The sequence below is a fragment of the Carcharodon carcharias genome, chromosome 3 (genome assembly GCF_017639515.1).
Source record: "Carcharodon carcharias isolate sCarCar2 chromosome 3, sCarCar2.pri, whole genome shotgun sequence".
NCBI lineage: Eukaryota > Metazoa > Chordata > Chondrichthyes > Lamniformes > Lamnidae > Carcharodon > Carcharodon carcharias.
Genome location: NC_054469.1, coordinates 182169052 through 182189079, shown reverse-complemented (window position 1 = coordinate 182189079; position 20028 = coordinate 182169052). Strand labels below are relative to the sequence as shown.

At 46.4% G+C, this 20028-nt stretch overlaps 1 protein-coding gene across 7 annotated transcripts in view; it reads right to left on the bottom strand.

Moving 5' to 3' along the window:
* atxn1a (ataxin 1a) overlaps window positions 1–20028 on the bottom strand; it is a 439854-nt gene that overhangs the window by 374466 nt on the left and 45360 nt on the right. For 5 of the 7 annotated variants that reach the window (XM_041183906.1, XM_041183900.1, XM_041183902.1 and 2 more), the window contains exon 2: window positions 17184–17324. The exons of the other annotated variants lie outside the window; for them this stretch is intronic. The gene's annotated coding sequence lies outside the window, so the exon portion shown is untranslated. The remainder of the gene's footprint in view (window positions 1–17183; window positions 17325–20028) is intronic. 7 annotated transcript variants of the gene reach the window in all.

Sequence of the window (20028 nt, the reverse complement as noted above, 5' to 3'; positions counted from 1 at the left end):
ACCTACCTCTCTGGGAGCTGCGTTTGAATCCAACCTACACATGGGATAAAAGACTCCTCTCCCTGCTGGGTGTTAAGGTCCCACATGGAATTAGTTTCCAGTAAGCACAGAACAGCCCACAAGTTGGCATTGAATTCTTGATGGAAATATTCACACTGATTTAGTAAAGCTTCCTCTTTCAAAATTGAAAGGGTGCAATTCTGAATTCAGATTTTTTTTTAAATCAAGAAAAGTTCTCTTTTTAATGTTTCAATCCCTGGTGATTCAAGCTTTCTACAACTGTTAATGTTCACACTTACTGTTAAAAGAGCATTTGGGATCCTTGACGTTATTAATGGAAACACAGAGTAATAAGGTGAGGACGTTATGTTAATCCTTTATAAAACATTGGTTAGGCCTCAGCTATTGAAGTGCCATGTTCAATCTTGGACACCACACTTTTAGAAAGGATGTCATGGCCTCCATGAGGGTGCAGAAGATATTTACTACAAGCCTGGCACCAGGGATCGGGGACTTTAATTATGTGGAGCTGAAGTTGTTCTCCTTGGAGCAAAGAAGGTTAAGAGGAGATTTGATTGAGATGTTCAAAGTCATGAACAGTTTTAATCAAATAAACAAGGAGAAACTGTTTCCAGTGCCAAAAAAAATTGGCAACCCAAGGAGTTTGGCAAAAGAACCATTTACAACATGAGGAAACTTCTATTTGGTAAAGTGAGTTGTTGTGATCTGGAATGCATTGCCTGAAAGAGTGGTGGAAGCAGATTCAACAGTAACATTCAAAAGAGAATGGGATAAATACTTGGAAGGGAAAAAGTTTACAGAGCTATGGGGCAAGGCTAGGAGTGTGAGATGAACTGGATAGCTATAAGAGATACAATGGGTCGATTGGTCTCCTTCTCTGCTGTATGATTTTATAATGAATGAAAAGATGTGCCCCATCAAGAATGAATCCACCATTTCCAGCAGTGTAACATGAAGACAACACATAACAGCTCTGAATGGATACTCCTGACAGTAATTGTACTGTAAATGCTGACGTCCATGGGATAGGTTTCAACCCACAATATATCTGGAAACAGGACAAATGTGAACTTATTAGAAATCTCCAAGTCACAGTCCAGAAAGAAGCAGCACTGTGTGTGCGCCTAATTGGTACCCAAAGCTGACGGGGTTGGCTCGATGTACTCTAATCCTATTTCCCTTCCCTTTTATATTCCGTCATTTCAATTACTTATCCAATTCCTTTTCAGACAATTTGTGCTGTACAAGTCCATGTCCCTTTTCTGTCATTGCACCAGCAGACTTGAGATGTTCAAACCAGTCATCTGGTTTGTAGAACGTAGAAACATATAGTACAGGTAGTCTACCTGAAGCAATGTTCAGTTGCAGACGCCCTGATGAATGCAAGCAGTGTAAACCAGGATTAAGTCCTGTGTTTCCTATCCTTATCTTGGATGGGCAAGCATTCACAGGATTTGAACAGTCTTTTCCCATGCTCACTCAGATAGCTGCCAAACAAATACATTCTGTAAACAGCTCCAGAATATGTTCGCAACTCAGATGACTGGTTCGACCAATTAAGCAGCTCCAAACATTTTGAATAATGTATTAGATGAGTCCATCCAAGGACATTGGAGGCACTTATCCCATGCATAGCATGGTCTTCCTAACTCTGCATTGTGTATCACATCCAATCTGGGAATGTACATTCTCTGCAACCTGCAGGAACAATTAGCAGCAACTGATTCAAAACCTGCATATGCTGCAAGCAGCAGGAAAGAATCCAAAAAGAAAATTGTAGACAGAAATGCTTCATTTGTATCACACTGTAGTAATGTCTCTTATTTTTAAAAATCCAAAATTGCCTAGCAACTGGCTGCAAGATTTGTTTCATGTGCCGGATGGGAAATGGATGTTAAATAGTACTTCACCAAATCATAAGAGCAATGATATTCATTTAGCAAAAATATCGATGCACGTAAACAGGACTGCAATAACTGTAGATAATACTAACATTCATTTATCTGGGTCCACATTTCTTCTGAAGCTGCACCTATTTAAAAATGGGTTCAGAAAGAAAGACTTTGCATACAGCACAGGAGAGCATTTGGCCCATCTTGCCTCTTTGAAAGAGCTTTCCAGTTAGCCCCACTTCCCTCCGCTTCCTCTGTAGCCCTGTAAATTTTTACTTATCAAATCATCCAATTCCCTTTTGAAAGTTGCTCTTGAATCTTTGTCACCAGCTTTTCAGGCAGTGAATTCCAGATAACAACAACTGCTGAGTCAATATATTCCTCCTCATCTTCCCTCTGGATCTTTTGCCAATGATCTTATGTATAGCCATGTCCTCTGGTTACCAACTCTCTTGCCAGTTAAAAACAGTTTCTTCCAAACATGCTACATGAAAGAGGGAGGTTTTGTGGCACAGTGGCTACTGTCCCTGCCTCTGAACCAGAAGCTCCAGGTTTGAGTCACAATCCAGGACTTGATGACCACAGAAGGTGTATTTATAATGAGGCCAAACAGGTTGATTATCAACTTGTAAATTCTTCCAATACACCTCTGGTGGCGGTAAGAGCGAGAGAGACTCCTGGTCAGCCATGCTTGATGCGGAGTGGCGTCCTCAAGCTGTAGCCTGTGATGATTGCCTAGCGACCTCTTCCGGGAAAAACTAGCCAAAGAAACAGATATAAGCACATGCTTCATCTGCCTCATGTGCCACTAGGTGCAGGAAGAGAAGAGAAAAGAAGGTTACGAAAACCCCTAAAAATTCTGAACACCTCAAGTAAATCTGTCTTAATCTCTGCTCTAATCTCTCTTAATAACTGAAATCCCTCATCCCTGGTACCAATCCAGTAAATTTCCCCTGGTCCTCTCCAAGGCCTTGACATTCCTTGTAAATTGTGGTGCTCAGAATTGCACACAATACTCCAGCTGAGGCCTAACCAGTGATTTATAAAAACTTGGCATAACTCCCTTTCCTTATGCCTCTATTTATAAAGCCATATACTTTTAACTAGCTTTCTTGATTTGTCCTGCCACTTCCAAAGATTTGTGCACATGAACCCGAGTCACATTGCTCCTACCTCCAGCTTAAAAGTATACCAGTTCATTAATATCAGCTTTCCTCACTCTTCTTTCCAAATGCATGATTTCATATTTCTCTGTATTAAATGTTCTCTGCCATGTGTCTACACATGTTGTCTATGTCCTCCTGAAGACTGCTATTCTGTTCTTCACTGGCAACTCCAAATATGAATTTCATGTCATCTTCAAAATTGAAGTTATGTCCTGTATATACAAGTCTAGATTATTAAACTCTATCAAAAAGAGCAGTGATCCTAATCCTGACCTCTGGAGAGTACCACCTTATGGCCTGTAACTTCCGGTGGAGGGGCAATTGAGTTGAATTGCCACTCCACTAGTAGTTACTTAGCTTGACATTCAATTGCTCCCAACTCACCCGTGGTAAGATCTGTGTAGTGCAATGTGCTCCCAGGGCCTATTGTCGAGGACAGCTCGATCGCAGTTAAGTAAGGGTCAGACTTTGGGGGAATCAGGTCAGGCCTGATGGTGGACGAGTTCGGGAGTCAGGTCGGCCTGGGGGGAATCAGGTCAGGTTGTGGGGTGGGGGGAGGATTGAGACTTGGGTTGGGCTGAGGGGAGTCAGGTCAGGCTGGTGGAGGGGGGGGGGCGGGGCATGGGGACTCAGGTTGGGCAAGGAGGTTTGGGCAGGGAGGGGAATCGGGGGAGGTGGGGTGTCTTGTGGGGGTGGTGCAGTCCTGTGGGGTATCAGAGTGGTTCAGTACAATAGTTACCCAGGAGCTAGAAGCGGTTTTAATTCTTCTAACTTTTTCTGGGTAACTATTGCTGCAACACAGTCAGAACCATCCCAAGTTTATCACTGAAATCAAATTTTCAGATGGTTTCCAGTGTAGGGCAATTGCCTAAAGGAAGTCTGAACTTCCTAGACAATTGCCATGCAGTCCTTACCTGGGAACTTCTGGGGGGGTTCCCCAACCTATCTTTGGGGTACCCCCCAGATACACTGCCCTGGAGCCCGGAAGTTACAGCCCTATATTTCCTTTTAGTCTGAAAAACAAAAGTTCCTGTGATTCTTGGCTTTTTGTCCCTTAGCCTAGTGATTCTCAAAAAGTGGTCAGTGGACCACGGGTGCTTCGAGGGTGGTCCAAAATGGAATTCACTGGTGCACAATACCATGGCCAAGGTTATACGAGAGAATGGGCCTGAACCCTCATTCCCACTCTCGTGTGGTGTCACACAACCAGACTGGCTCCTCTGTGCACAGCAAGAGTCATCATAAACACAAACAACAAATATTGTTTTATAAGCAAAATTATGTTACTGTTACAACGTACAAATTGAGATCAAACTTACAACATTTGTGGGGCTGAAAGTGAAGCAGAGTAACTGGCTGAACATGGAGCCAAAGATGAATGTGAAGTTCTCCAGCTTGGAACCAGACATCACCTCATTGGTGTCTCATCAAAAGCAGCACCGTTCTTCTCAGGGCAGTGGCAAGCAAAAGCAGTTCGGGTAGGACTGGTGGATGGTTCCCGATGTCTTTTGGCCTACCTTAGTGGTCCATGGATGAAAATGTTTGTGACTTAGATAACTTTATCCCCACACTGTCACACCCTCTTTAATCCCATATTTCTTACAAGTCTATTATGTGGTACATAGTCAAATGGCTTTTCAAAGACCAGATATACAACACTAACTGCGCTACTCTCCTCATCCTCTCCATTACTTAATCAAAGAACTCAATTAAGTTTGTCAGACACAATTTATCTTTAACAAATCGGTGTGCTGCCTGTCACTTTTCAACCCATGTCTTTCCAAGTGACAACTCATTTTCTCCTAGACAATTTTTTTATTCATGGGATGCAGATGTCGCTGGCTGGGCTAGCATTAATTACCCATCCCTAACTGTCATTGTTCAGAGGGCATTTGGAGGTCAACCACATTGCTGTGGGTCTGGAGTCACATGTAGGCCAGACCGGGTAAGGACAACAGATTTCGTCCCCGAAAGGACATTAGTGAACCAGATGGGTATTTACAACAATAGTTATCATTATAGTTTTCATTCCAGATTTTTATTGAATTTAAATTCCATCATCTGCCATGATGGGATTCAAACCCAGGTCACCAGGCATAACCATGGGTCTCTAGATTACCAGTTCAGTGACAATACCACTATGCCACCACCTCCCCATCACCAACACTAGGCTAACTGACCTGTGGCTATCATTTACTCCCCTCCCAATTTCTGAACAGACTAGTAATATTTTCAACACTCAGGTTCTCTGGCTCCACTCCCGTATTGAAGGAGGATTGAATGATTGTGGCCAGAGTCTCCTCAATTTCCACCCTTACTACCCTCAGAAACCTAGGATGAATCCTATCCGGAAGAGGTGACTTCATTAATTTGAGCACTATCAACCTTTTAAGTACCTGCTCGACTTGCTGCTTTATTGTGACATTGGCAGCATCCTCTTGTTTTGTGAAGACAGATGCAAAGTGTTCATTTAAGATCACAGCCATGTGGTCTGCCTCCTCAAGATGTTCTTTAATGTCTTAATTGAAATGAACTCTCTTCCAGTTTAGTGTCTTCATCTTTGATTGTTCCTTGTCACTTCCCATAACTACTCAAAACCTAATGATATTGTGATTTACTGTTTACCAAATGCTTGCTCCCCCACTGACAGATGCTCCACGTGCTCCACTTTATTCCCCTGAGTTAGAGCCAGAGCTGGTTCCTTCCTCACTGCATTGAAAACACACTGAACAAGAAATTTCTGTTGTACATATTCCAGAAATCCCTCCCCTGTCTTGCCCTAACACTGTTTTCATCTCAGTGTAGACGAGGGTAATTGAAAACGCTACTATTGTGCCATTATTGTCCCACAAGTTTTTGAAATCTGCTTTCAGATTTGCTTCTTCACCTTCTTCCCACTATTTAATGGTCCACTGTATATATCCACAGCATAGCATAGGGAGGCAGTGGCATAGTGGTATTGTCACTGGACCAATAATCCAGAGACCCACGGTAATGCTCTGGCAGCCTGGTTTTGAATCCCACCAAGGCAGATGGTGGAATTTCAAACTGCCAAAAAGCAAATAAAAAAGAACGAAAACTGATGGACCACTCAGCAGACTTAGACACCGGAAACGACAAATGCAAACTCAGCCCTCTCGGCCCTGCAAAGTCCTCTTTAGTAGCTTCTGGGGGCTATCTCACAGGCTAGCAAGCAATAGCCTGACATAAGCCATACACATCGAATCATACCTTACAGGTATTGTCCCAGATACCACCATCACCGTCCTGTCCCACCAGCACGACAGACCCGGCACAATGGTATACAGTCGGGAAGGAGTTGCGCTGGGAGTCCTCAACATCGACCCTGGACCCCGTGAAGTCACATGGCATCAGGTCAAACATGGGCAAGGAAACCTCCCGCTGATTACCACGTACCGCCCTCCCCCAGCTGATGAACCAGTGCTCCTCCGTGTTGAATGCCACTTGGAGGAAGCACTGAGGGGGGCAAGACCCAGAATATACTCTGGGTGGGGGACTTCAATGTCCATTGAACAGAGCAGCTCGGTAGCAGCACTACTGACCAAGCTGGCCAAGTCCTAAAGGACATAGCTGCTAGGCTGGGTCAGCAGCAGGTGGTGAGGGAATCAAGAGGGAAAAACATACTTGACCTCAACCTCACCAACCTGGCTGCCGCAGGTGCATCTGTCCATGACAGTATTGGTAGGAGTGACCACCGCACAGTCACTGCAGAGATGAAATCCCACCTTCACATTGAGGATACCCTCCATCATCTTGTGTGGCACTACCCCCTGTGCTAAATGGGATAGATTTCGAATAGATATAGCAACACAAGACTGGCATCCATGAGGCGCTGTGGGCCATCAGCAGCAGCAGAATTGTACTCGAACACAATCTGTAACCTCATGGCCCGGCACATCCCCTAATCTACTGTTACTGGGTGGTGGGGGGGGGGAGCTTGCTTGTGACAGACACCTTGTCAGACAGTGACAAAGCATACCCACCCCTGTGCCACTGCAGAGGAGCACTTGTTCAAGGGAGTTGTTGATTTCAGCAGTGACCTGCAGTAAGAGCCTGAGCCTCCTGGGGCATTGATGCTCAGTCATATCAAGAGAACCTATCCTCTGCCTGTCGACTGAGTTTTGGGACTCCTGCCTCCTTCCAGCTGGATCTGAGTGTCTATTCCTGCCCTGTGGAGTGGCATGCAGTTTGTACTGCTGGTGTCGCTCCTCATGCTGCAGGAGCAGTTGGCCATTTTGTGATTACGCTCTTGCCCCTCAGCAGAGGTGCCAAGCAGGACTGTATAAGTTGCTCTCATGCTGTAACAAAGGCTGGCAGCACAGAAGAGCAGCCGAAGGTGAGACAGGTGAAATGCCTTCAAACAAGTTGGCAGTCACCTGTCAGCAGTGAAAACACTCTCAACAAAGTAACGCTTTCAACAGCAGTTTCTCAATGGCCATGGCTGGAGCTCTTCAGTGTAACTGATAAAAGCCTTCCCTGCTCGTCAGTTTCATTGAAGAAGTTCTTGCTGCGCACTCGCCTTAGTGACCCTGGCGAGGTGTAGACATTACATGCTTGTTGGGAAAAAAGGATTAATGATTAAAAAAGACTTTCATTGCCCTTTTAATCATCTCAGTTGTTTGCCTGCCAGACCCACAGTGATTCCACATAGGATTCAAACCCACCATGTGGAAAGCCAAAGGAGAACAGGATGATGTCAGGCTCCTGGCTTAATATCATTTTCTGGGACTTTCCCAAGACGCACTCACTGAAACCCACCTCCACCTGGCTAGGAAAATTCTGCCCCATGTATTTGAACCTTTTCCATTAGGAAAGATACTTACTCTGGCCTGCAGACAACTTGGAGGGCAGTCAACATGCCAGACCTTTTGGCCTCCTCATTGTACTGGTATCCATTCATCACCAGTGCCCTCTGCTTCCTTATTATCATGGTCATCAGCTTGGTGTGCTGATGCTTAATACAACTTTATGGTGGTCACAATAAATACTAAGGTACCAGAATAGTCAGTGTATATCCTCGAGTAGCTATCTCCCTCCACGTAGGTCACCTCTGGGCTATCCCAAGGTTTTCCTTATCGGTGTACTGCTGCTTGGTGGTGCTAACCACTTCACATGTATACCAATGATACCCAACATATGTCTCTCCCACTGGTAAATCAGTGTCAGTATGGTGTCGCTGTGGACTCATCACTTTGTAAGAAAGATCTTGCAGTCACTTGATTGGAGTCATTTAACATCACAGAACCACTAGTGATATGAATGGCAATTGGTTGCTCCTGTACTTCCTTACATACCTGTCTGGTGACCATTTCACTGCCTGTCAGGCATCAAGACCTGGGCCAGAATTTTTCCCCATCGGGCAGGCTCGGCGGGGGCGGGCGGAGATGGTCAAGAAGCCAACCGCCTCCCACGATTGGCTCCGCACCTGGATTTTACATCAATTTTACGGAACGAGCAAGAAGAGGCGGGCAGGGGCCGTGCTCAATGTCTGCTGGGTCCAATGGCAGCCCAGCAACTGATTCAAAAGCAGCTGTGGTAGCCATGCGAAGGCTGCTGGTGAAGGACGTTGAATTCATGATGGGGATTGTAGTGGGTGGGCATGGCAGGCAGGAGGGCAGATCAGCGGGGCAGTTGGCCCCGTGTTTCTCTGATGAGTGTCTCGCTGCCCTCCTGGAGGAGGTGGCAGCACAGGGAGATCTCCTTGTCCTCAGGGACGGGAGGAGGAGGACACCCTCACCTCACCAAAAATGCCTGGGAAGAAGTGGCATCCAGGGTGAGCTTCCATAATGTGGTGAGGCGCACATGGGTGCAGTGCCCGTAAGCAGTTCAATGATCTCCTGTGAACAGGAAGGGTGAGTACTGTTGGCATGGGTCACTTAGCACAGCAGTTAGGAGCTGCCCACTGCCCCCCCTTGGACCTCAGAGTTCTTAGAGTGTGAGTGGCAAATGTCAATGAGGCAGCATCTGGCTAAGGGGATGAGCCCTGGCTGCTTGGACTGAGTGTCTTGCGGCTCGAGGCCACAAATTGGCTGAGCCATGTGAGGTGTTCCTCACGTGGGGTTGGCCAGGCTGCAATGGCACTGAAGGTAGAGAGTGGACTAATCAATGCTCCTCTGTCCTTCCAGGAGAAGACATCCCATAACAGTGGGGACTGGCAGAGGACCGCCCCACCTACTCATTCTCTCTCGCTATGAGCAGAGGGCCCTGGAGCTGGATCTAGGCCATGCACCTAGGTCAACCGGTTGTGGTGAGGTGGGGTATCACAGGGAGGTAAGAGTGCGGTGCACTGAGACAAGAATGTCTATCATAGCAAACATTCCATTGTAGTCTCTATATTGATGTGAGCCTCGAACCTGGAATCCCCATTGATAATGGAAAGATGAGGGCACCCTGATCCGGGTGCCAGGCATGCACAGTAACAGTGTAATGGCTTCAACTAATGACATATCCTTGTTCTTCTTTCAGGCCTGCCAGAAGCCCATCGGGGTGAGGAGCCTGAAGGTCCACCACTGACCCCAGAGGACAGCAACCATGGAAACACACCTGTGTCACACCCTCTCGGCCAAGCAGGCACCAGCACAGATACCAGCATCTCAGTGGGCACTGCATCAGCGGCTAGTGTCGCGGGGCACAGCGGTGAGGGAACTTCACACTCACTTGAGGTACGGGCAGAGGCAGAATGCCCAGGGCACCAGCAGCTGTAGGACTGCTGGGGACCAAGAACATGCTCAGTTGGTGGCTGATGATGTGCCTCTGGAGTCGTCCCTGAGGCAGCAAATGCTGGATGTCCAGCAGGGTGTGCGGGAGAATCTGGCGGAGATACATAAGGGAATGCGTGCCATGGGCTCCGTTGTGGAGGAGTCCTTGCGGAACATGAGCAATACAATGACCCTCATGGCCAAGGGCAATGCCTCCTCATGGAGAGAGTGGCGACTCTCATGGAAAGGCTGCTCCAGGAGCTGAATCAGGGCTTCCTGGGAATTGCACTCGGACCTGCAAGCCCTCACAGCGGCATTAACCTCAGGTGGTTAGTGTCAATGTGGGAGATGGATTGGGCACCCAGTATCCCAGCTAGATGCCCATCCATCAATGGTGAGCAGGGAGGTCCAAAGTGACCTCACATTGACGCACGATCTGCCTGTCGTCTCTGCGAGCTCCTCTCAGGGCACTCCGGATGAGGGCAGCAGCTCCTCTGCCCCTCTGCCTGTGACTGTGGCATCCGATGAGGCTGTGGCGACTGGGGAGATGCCAGCCGTGGTACTGGTCGCTTCCTCCCAGGTGGGGCCAGCACAGACTCTATGGGCCAGAGGACACCCACCAAAGTCATCAAGGCCATCAAGACAGCAGAGTGAGCAGGCTGTCTCCAATGTCAGTGCCAGTGAAGGAGGGAGCACCTGGACATAGCACCCGTAAGTGTAAACTTAAAGCACCTTAAATACAACACGGGCTTATCACTGGTGATATTTTTTCCTCCACTTTTACATTAAACATTCATTGGTGTGATGGATAACATCTCTTAATTTCATTTGTATTATGTATGCCAGGCACCACATCATTAAATGTGTTTCTGTACAACAAGCCTCTGGGTGCTTCATTAGTTCTGCAGGTGCAGGGTAACCCATGATGTTATGAGTGACTTATTGAACTTTATTGAAATGACACATAGTGTATGTTGTTCACCGAGCAAATGTCCCTGTAAGGCATCGAGTATGGAGTCTGCAGCCTTGGCATGTGGTGGTGGTTCTTATTTGGTAGGCTAGCTGAAGGAGCATCAGATCAAAGCGTCCAGGGTGTCCCTGCCTCCCTGGAGATTGCCCATGTCAGCATCTATCCCCTCAGCATTCTCCTGAGCGATGCACATCCTCAGACTCATTACTGGGCTCATTGTGTGCAGCCAGAGCAGCTGCATCAACATCTTCTTCCTCCACTGCGTGCCCCCTTTCCAGTGCCAGATTGTGGAGAGTGCAGCATGCAACCACTATCAGTGACTCACGATCTGGGGGTTACTGCAGTGCGCCCCCTGAACGGTTGAGGCATCGGAAACACATCTTGAGAAGACCGATGGCTCTCTACCACTGTGCCCTTGTGGAGCCGTGGCTCCTGTTGTACCGCTGCTCAGTCTCTGTTCTTGGATGGCGGAGAGGCGTCATGAGCCACCTTCTGAGGGGATAGCCCTTGTCACTCAGCAGTCATCCATCTAGCCGCGTTGGAGCACTGAAGGGCCTCAGCACCTGGGATTATCTCAGGATGTAAGCGTCATGGGAGCTGCCTGGGTACTTTGCACAGACTTGCTGAATCTGCATCCTGTGATCACACACTATCTGCATGTTCATGGAGTGAATCCCTTTCTGTTGATGAAGGCACCGGGCTCACCCGCTGGCACCTTGATGGCCACATGTGTGCAGTCGATGGCACCCTGGATGCGGGGGATCCCAGCAATCATTACAAAGCCTCTGGCTCACTCTGCCTGTCTGACCTCATCCGTGCGGTAGTGAATGGTAGTCAATGCACGCCTGAACAGAGCATCCGTCACCAGCTTGACACAACTGTGGACAGTTGATTGGAAGATTCCAGAAAGATCACCCACCAATCCCTGGAAAGAGCCGGAGGCATTGAAGTTGAGGGCCACTGTGACCTTCAGTGCCATGTCATGAGGTGTCCACCCACACAGTTGGAGCTGATCTCAGGGATGATCATCTGACAAATGGAGTTAACGGTCTTCCTTGAGAAGCGAAGCCTCCTTCGTCATTGCACCTCAGACATATTGAAGTAGCTGCATCGCCGCCTGTAAACCCTGGTAGCAGGATAGTGGCGTCTTCGGCAGCCCCTTCCGCCTTGGACTTCTTGTTGGCTCTGTGCCCCTTGTGCCTGCGCCTCTCCTCCCAAAGGTGGCTCCCCTGGAGGCTGAAGAGGCACACCTGGCCTCCTCCCCCTTCTGGCCTTCTCTTCCTCCTCAGAGGAGGTGCCAGAGACCACAATCCCCATTTCCAGGGTGAGGGAAAGCTGTCTGATACCTGGAAAGCCCCAAGCGGTATGAATCCTCCGGGGGCCTGAACTGAAGCTTTTTATTTCTGTCAAAGCATCTCTGAAATGAAATGAAGATGTCCTGCAGCAGCAACTTATAAGCTAAAGTATAAACTACTCACATTAGCAAGCCCACTCACCCCTTATCCCACCTGTGGATGAGGTTTTTGAAAATGTGGCCTGCCCGTTGCACCCATGCAAGACCCTGAAAATCGCACGGGCTGCGTAAAATCAAAGACAATTAGTACCTCAAGGGCCTTAACTGGCCTGTTAACTAATGGCACGCCTCCATCTTCATCGTGCACCCACCTAGCAAAATATCATGAGGGTGCGCGTTAACATCGGCATGCTCAGCCAACATCAATGCGCTTTCTTGGTCTGACGTGTCTGGGATACACCCGCACACCGAGCTAAAAATTCTGCCCCTGGAAAACCCAAAACTTTTTTCACATCAGCAAAGCCAAATACAAGCTGTATGGATCCTACAAAAGAAATGGATCCCTCAGATGCTGATTCCACCTCCAACTCCACCACTCAAGGCTGAGTCTGCCAGTGTATATTAGCATCCTGCTGGGTCATGAGATAGGCTTCAAACCACAAAAACAAGTCCATAAGTAAAATCATAATGTCCATCTCTGTAACACTGTCAGCTTGCATCACGATGCATCCCATTACTGACTAAATCTTCACCCATAGCCCTATTACTCCCAAGGCTGATTTTTCCAGTGTGATTCCTCACAAGCTTCCCAGACTCCATGGTACATAAAGCCCTACCCCTCTGGAAATCTGATGGACATATTCTACCTTGTAATAAGTCCCAAACACTCATCATCACTGTCCTTGTTAGCTTACATTGGCTTCCTCTCCCCTACCACATCAAAAACTATCTGCTCATTTCCAAACTCTTCCCTGCCTCACTGGATCCCTCTTCTGCAGTGTTCTCCAGCCCCATGCCCAACACAAACTTTCACTCTTCTAAACACCCTTGTTGGAGCTAAGCTGTAAGTTCTGGAATTCCTGCCTAAATCTCTCAGCCTGTCTACCTATCTTTCTCACTTTCAGATGCCATTTAAAACCTACCTCTTTGGCCAAAGTTTTGGTAATTTGGTTTAATAGCTCCTTATGTGGCTCAGTGTCAAATTTTGTTTGTTAATGCTTGAAAAGCGCTTTAGGATGTTTTATTATGATAAAGGCACTGTGTAAATGCAAGTGTCATTATTTTGTGTGCACCCACTTCCTTCTCTCCACTGACAGTGTCAGAAGATTCATTGGCATCTTTCCATCTATGAGAGAGGATGGGAATGCAGCTTCAGGACTTTGGTGAGGTCATATGAGAGCATCTGCTGCACTTCTGATGGCTGAACAAGCCGATTCTGGAATGGCAAATGCCACACATGAAATTGTCCCTTGCTGTTGGTGCAGGATCTCTGCTGTCACCTTGTTTGCAGGGCTGGCGACTGCTTTGGAGCTTCTGAAACCACATCTCATCATGGTGGCAAATTCCTGCTCACAGCAAGTATCGCCATTTGCATTGATCGCCAGCTAGAGTTTCCCACTTGCCATGATTTTCAATTTCATGTCTCTTTCAACAGCATCCTTCAATCGGAGCTTTGGACACCCTGCTGGTCTCTTGGCTCCCTCCCCACATAGTATACCTTGGGGATAGGGCCATCTTCCACCCTGTGCACATGCCCAAACCAGCGAAGCCTTCTGTACTTGATTAGTGCTAGCATGTTTGGCACGTCTGCCCTAGAAAGGACTGTTTCATTGGTGACTTGGAGCAGCACCTTTTGGCCCTGCCAGTGACAGGCATTGTCATGGGCGAGACGAGAAAATTTGGAGAGCAGCCAAAAGTCAATTGACTTTTGGCCATTCTCCAAATTTTCCCATCCCACCCACGATGATGCCCACTGCTGGTGGGAGCAGAAAATCCCACCCTTTGCCTTTCCATGTGATGCCAAGGATGTGTCGTGGACACCGAAAATTTAAATTATTGAGCCTTTATTCTTGGTAGGTGCAAGTTGGTGACAGAAGCTTCAACCACTATACTGCTACATTCTAGAACTCTCTTCCGAAGCCCCTCCACATCTCCATGTTCAAATGCTTCCTCTTGGACCAATTCTTGAAGCACTTACACTAACTATATTTCCTCTTCTTGCTCAGCATTCTACACATATAATGAACCTGAGGATCTATTTCTGACCATAAAATCTTGTGTTATGTATTTTGATAGACATTTTTTAGTTATACCCCGTGACATGGTTTAAAACTGGTTTCAGGGTGATTGCTTTCTGCAAGAGCTTTATGTTGTCTATCTGTTGTCAGAGAATACAAAAACACTCGGTTTGACACTGAAGTGGGAAAAATGTTAAGTCTTCCTTTTGTTTATGCATCTCTGCAAATAAACCCTTTTCCGGTGCAAATTGGTTTGCCAGAGTTCTGTCGAAGGGTCATGAGGACTCGAAACATCAACTCTTTTCTTCAGGCTTAGAATGTGTTTATGCTGTAAGGTTACCTCTGCTGGAGGAGACACTGTCATTAACCCTAATGGCTGAACCACCAATAAAAACAAGCTTTGTTCTTCAAAAGCCAGCGAGCAGCAGAACGTGCCGGGGTTCCTCTCTCCAGATTAAATTTGATGTTATTGCCAGTCAACATAGCACTTGAGCTACCTCCTGCTGTTGTGTCTTTGTTCTGATTGTTGATCCACAGTTCTTTGTCCAGAAAGTGGGATTAACAATGGCAAGCTTTCCCTAGTTCTGAAGTTAAATTTATGCAATAGAAACAGAAAATGCTGGAAAAACTCAGCAGGTCTGGCAGCATCTGCGGAGGGAGACACAGAATTAACGTTTCAAATCTGTATGACCCTTCTTCAAAACTTTGAGTCATACAGACTCAAAAAGTTAACTCTGTTTCTCTCTCCACAGATGCTGTCAGGCCTGCTGAGTTTTTCTAGCATTTTCTGTTTTATTTCGGATTTCCAGCATCTGCAGTATTATGCTTTTAAATTCATGCAATTTCATTGTTCAGAAGGGCACTATGGTGAGGCAGGATTCCAAGAGGGCAATGATGTGTACTTCTGTACAAATCTTATAAACAGGTTTTTGGTATTTTGATTTGAACATCAGTTTTAAAGCAATCAACATAATTGTGAACTACTAATTTATTAATTTCCTGTATTATTGTACTTTCAAATAAATATAACTTAGTAGGTCTTAACCTGAATTATATGTTCTGCCAACACGATGTTTTCTATCAATTCAGAAAGATATGGATCACAAAGTGGATGGGCCAAATTTTCGCGAGTGCTTGGCCCAGTGCTAGAAAAGGTTCACCCTGTGGCAACGTCATCCCAAATATTTTCCACATAAAACCAAGTTTTAACTTGATGGGAAGACGTCAGGAGTTGAAAACAATCCAGTGCAGAAGGAAATAAAATGCTTGCTTTTATATAGGGCCTTTCACAATCTTTACATTGAACGAGGTGCTTTTGAAGTGTAGTCACTGTTGTAATGTAGGAATTTGTGCACAGCAAGCTCCCACAAATAGTAATCTGGTAATGAGTAGATAATCTGTTTGTGAGATGTTGACTGCAGGATAAATACTGGCACCAGGGATAACTTCCCTGCTCTTCTTTGAAATAGTGTCTTGGGATCTTTTAGATCCATCTAAGCGAGCAATTCAACATCTGAAAGACAGCACTTCCAACAGTGCAGCACACCTTCAGCATTGCACTAGAATGCCAGTCTAGACTTTAGTGCTCAAGTCCTGGGACAGGACTTGAACACTAAACCTTCTACCTTGGTCGCAAGAGTGCTACCAACTGGGTGGGGTGTTGATACAATGTAAGACTTATTGGTGACTTAGATACAAATCTTCAAGGCTTTATTTGAATTCTGCTGATCATAAGACCATAAGACCATAAGACATTGGAGCAGAAATTAGGCCATTCAGCCAATGAGTCTGCTCCGCCATTCAATCAACACCATTCTCCCGCCTTCTCCCTGTAACCTTTGATCCCCTTACCAGTCAAGAACCTATCTATCTCAGTCTTAAATACACTCAATGACCTGGCCTCCACAGCCTTCTGTGGCAATGAATTCCATAGATTCACCACTCTCTGGCTAAAGAAGTTTCTCCTCATCTCTGTTCTAAAAGGTCTTCCCTTTATTCTGAGGCTTAATGATCAGTTCCTTATCCATCATAAGCAGAAAGCAGCAACTGCAGCAGAGTAGAATGAAGGTCAGGTGACTGAAAGAATGCCAGTAGCAAGTTAAGTTGGGGGATGGGAGGATGGAAGGGTGAGGCTTTCATGGCTGGAGGAGGAGGAAGCCTAGGGCAGCAGAGGGCTAGAATTTCCTTCCGGTGCCCCTGACCCTACTCTTGACCCTATTAAGGGAAGTGCCTTAAGTTTCCTTAGGGAACCTCACTGGATTCCCAACAGCTTCACTTGCCCAAACCAAGGCCTGCTCCCAATGCTGCCATTGGGATCCCACGTACCATTGTGGAACCCCAAATTGCATTGATTGATGAACTCCCAGTTGGCACTCTTAAAGACTTATCCACCATAATAACCAACAGTATTAAATGGGGAATTGGTGGGAAAGGAGTGAAAAATACAGCCAATCCATTTTAACTGTTCACCTTTTCCCTTCTAGGAGTCAAAAGAATTAAAATTGCCCCTCTAGTTGAAGTTCATGAGGTTTTCTTTTTGTTATTCATTCATGGGATGTGGGCATTGCTGGCTAGGCCTATCCCCAATGTCTTGTTCCTTATTCAGAGGGCATTTAAGAGTCACATGTAGGCCAGACCAGGTAAGGATGGCACAATTGTGAACCAGGTGGGTTTTTACAACAATTGGCAATGCTTTCGTGGTCAACATCAGGCTTTTAATTCTGGATTTTTACTGAATTCAAATTTCACCACATGCCATGGTGGTATTTGAACCCAGGTCCCTGGAGCATTACCCTGGGTCTCTGGAATACTAGTTCACTGATAATGCCACCTGCCCATGCCTATGGAACTGACTTTGACAATGACCATAAGCATTGGAACATACCCAGATGTTAACACCGATGCCCTATAAAGTGTTTGGTGAAGTTTATTACATGGAAAGCACTATACAAGTGTGAATAGTGTTGCTCATGTGGTGATTATTGCCGCTCAGATGCATCTTGAATGTCACTTGGTTCTCCTCGTTCTGTGAAAAGAGCAGATGTGAAATGATGAGTAAATGGCATACTTATCTATTCAGGTACTATATTGTTATCATATGCAATATTATGTACTTGTGCATGGAGACACTGGCATAACACATTATGCATTATATAACTCAGTGATTTGCCCAGACTATTTTTAGTCCACCGCTCCAACCTACTCAGCCCAATGCCTTTGAGAGCCTCACTCCTAAATAATTCAATAACCTTCTCTGTTTCTTTCACAGTTCTGTTCATCAACTGTTCCATTCCATGTCCTCCTATTAGTTTGGACTATAACCATAAAAGCCTTGCAGAATAACATAGGGAGGGAGCTGAAAATCCTCTTCTTGCTGCTAGCAGAATTTCCTGGAGTCAGAGCAGGTTAACTTAATGTGTAAGTGTTGAGGGCCAAGCCAGGGGAAAGCAAGCAGGAAAAGAGGTAGAGATAAGGTAAACCACTTTGCTGCATAATTGGTCTCTTTATAAAGGGGACCAACAGTAGTCATGCATTGGGTATTTCGATGGCAGTGTTGGGGCCAGGATTCAGTCCTGTTGGCCCTGGATGGGTCCGACTTGCACCCATCAAATGAACTTTACACTGGGTTCATACTGGTGTCCAGATCTCTGGACAGGAGAGGTGCAGCATGTGGGCTTCGCTGGCTGGGCCAGCACTTGTTGCCCATCCCTAGTTGCCCTTGAGAAGGTGATGGTGAGCTGCCTTCTTGAACTGTTGCAGTCCATATGGTGTAGGTACACCCACAGTGCTGTTTGGGAGAGAGTTCCAGGATTTTGACCCAGGGGCAGCAAAGGAACAGCGATATATTTCCAAGTCAGGACGGTGAGTGACTTGGAGGGGAACTTCCAGGTACTCCCATTGTCTGCTGCCCTTAAGTACTGCCCTGATATTGAAGATTAGCAGCCTAGGCTGGGATACAGCAGCTGGAATTTTACTCCCCCACCTCCCCCAACCCCCCTCCCACTCAGGAGCAGTGGGCGGGTGGCCCACCTGCCCTTGGGTCATTTGCGGCCTTTAGGAGGCCATAAACAGCCACTTAAGGGCCTCTTCCTGCCACCTCAGGTGTTTTACCAGTGGCTGGTGGGGTTGGGGGAGGGCACTTTGCCATCTAGAGAGGCCACTCTAAAAGGCTAGTGGCTTCCCTGCAGGACTGGGGTGGAGGCTTTCCTAATTGAGCACCCTGCAGCCTTTGCAGGGCCCCCCACCAGCTTGGACCACTTTCATGATTGCCTGAACAACATAAAATAGTTTTATGGCTTCCAGGGCCAGCAGAGGCACGCTCACTCCTAACCTTATGGCTATTGTATGGGACCACTGCCTCTGCACCGAATGCCAGCACATCTCAATCCCAACCACCTTCTCTGAGCTTTGCTGCACTCCCAGAGAAATCATGTCAGAAACTCACCTCTAGCCAAGATGATTTTGGTCCCAGGAAGTCCCTCCATGCAACATTCACTTTGCCATCACCCCAAGTGGAATGTAAATGTTACTTTCCCTTGTGCTTGTCTTGTTACATTTCTCTGTCTTTTTTCGATATTTCTATAATAACTGATTGATTTTCAAGTTTGATTAACTATTGTACGAATATGTGAATACTGTTGCCTTACCTTTATGCTTTTGCAAATCATGCAGTTCAAGTCTTCCAAAAGCTTCACCTGCTTCTCCAGGTGATAGACACCAATGAGGATCAATTGGTATTCAGGAGTAAAATGATTGGTGCACTAGGAGCACAGTCCAATCATTTAGGGGTACAAGTAAGGCACCAAATGGATTCCTGTGCCTCAGCTGAATGGAACAGGTGGATTGCCATTGCTACTAATGATTGATGCTAATGTGGGCAGAAAATCGGGCTTCCCTGAAGTTATTTCAAAGCAGCTTGCACATCTTACTAGGAATGTGCATTTTGATTAAAGTCAACGGAAATTCAGGATATCTGAAAATGGCAAGCAAAGATGAAGCTGGCCTTCAGGTGGTGTCCTGGAGGTATTGGTGTAGATTAATTTTAATGTCAGTGTGCTGAGGCTTGTCTTAATATTTGTATTTATGGAAATGTCAGCAAGGAGGGATGTCATCTTTCTACCCAGCAGGAGGAGGATCTCCAGGTAAGCTGCCACGCATGCAGGTAAAATGGGTGAATGCCAGAAGCATTGCACCATGGGGATGGCTGCAATGCAGAAAAATGTATAATGGGATGACAAGGCTTGCTAAGGGAAGATTCCTAACTTATACCTTATAGTATACTCTGATGAGCTTTGCAGGACCTGTAGCCCCAGCACTCTCAACTCTTCCCTCCCCCAATTACCATCAGCCTTCTCTAATCACTTCAGCACAATTCACTCCACCTCCCCTGTTGCCACTGTAATACTCTGCACCTGTTACTGTCCTTACTATCACTCCCCTCACCTTTGGGGAGAGAAGGGATTCTTCAAGAGAATCTCTTCAATAGTTTGCCACTATACAACTGCGTAAGCTTGCAGCACTGCATTGCGTTACTCCTTTTCTGCATCCTCCACTTTCTTGTTCCCTATTCATGTTGTTCCTCTAGTTCTTCCTCCTCTGGTAGCTCCAATGCTTCCACTCTTTGGATCGCTAAATTATACAGCATGCTACAAATGACCAAGAATCTTGAGACTTGCTTGGATCTGCATTGAAGAAATCCTCCAGAACACACTGAATAATGGAACTTTTTC